Source organism: Oncorhynchus keta, chromosome 27 (assembly GCF_023373465.1).
Source record: "Oncorhynchus keta strain PuntledgeMale-10-30-2019 chromosome 27, Oket_V2, whole genome shotgun sequence".
Lineage (NCBI taxonomy): Eukaryota > Metazoa > Chordata > Actinopteri > Salmoniformes > Salmonidae > Oncorhynchus > Oncorhynchus keta.
In genome coordinates this window covers 2,159,447-2,160,083 of record NC_068447.1, presented here as the reverse complement: position 1 = coordinate 2,160,083, position 637 = coordinate 2,159,447, and the positions used below count along the sequence as shown (strand labels likewise).

The 637-nt window shown below is 36.3% G+C and overlaps 1 protein-coding gene across 1 annotated transcript in view; it reads right to left on the bottom strand.

Moving 5' to 3' along the window:
* Positions 1 to 260: 260 nt before the first annotated feature.
* LOC118381848 (ubiquitin carboxyl-terminal hydrolase 21-like) overlaps positions 261 to 637 on the bottom strand; it is a 39,674-nt gene continuing 39,297 nt past the window's right edge. The window contains 1 exon segment of the mRNA XM_052481256.1: positions 261 to 637. This exon segment is cut by the window's right edge and continues 454 nt beyond it. The gene's annotated coding sequence lies outside the window, so the exon portion shown is untranslated.

Genomic DNA, 637 nt, shown 5'->3' with positions numbered 1-637 from the left:
TGTCATTGTAAATAAGAATTTGTTCTTAACTGACTTGCCTAATTAAATTAAAAATATAAAGTCCAGTGCGCTATCGACTGAGCCCCAAAAGCTCAAGTGGCAGAGTCGTTATCGGTGCTTATAAACCCAGGGTACACTACTTTCGGTCCCACTTTGGCTTGCCACGCTCTAGCAGCATAGAAATAGAGAACTAGATCTATCTTTAGAAGTGTCTGCAGATCTGTTAAATTAACTTGAAAAGAAATGAAAATATAACGTCATACCAACTCACCAGTTTTATTTACGTTTGCACTTGACAAGAAGCGAAACAAAACATTTGAATCAAATTAAATAAGAAAGGAAAAACAAACAAGTGATTATGTAAAGAAATTATCATTTAAATAATTGTTAATTTAGAAAAATGTCATAAACACCCCTTTGATGCACCTAGTTGGTGTTTTATAAAAAGCAACTTTCTACTCAGCGTAAATTAATGTTTCTACCAGGACAGACGTTGTCTAGACTATTATAACACATTCTGAAGGCTTCTCTGGAAAGCGGTCTGTCCGATAGTTGGTTCGTTGGTGTGTAGCCGATAGCATGTTTGTTGACATGTTTCCTCATGGTTGTGTGTGTGTGTGTGTGTGTGTGTGTGTGT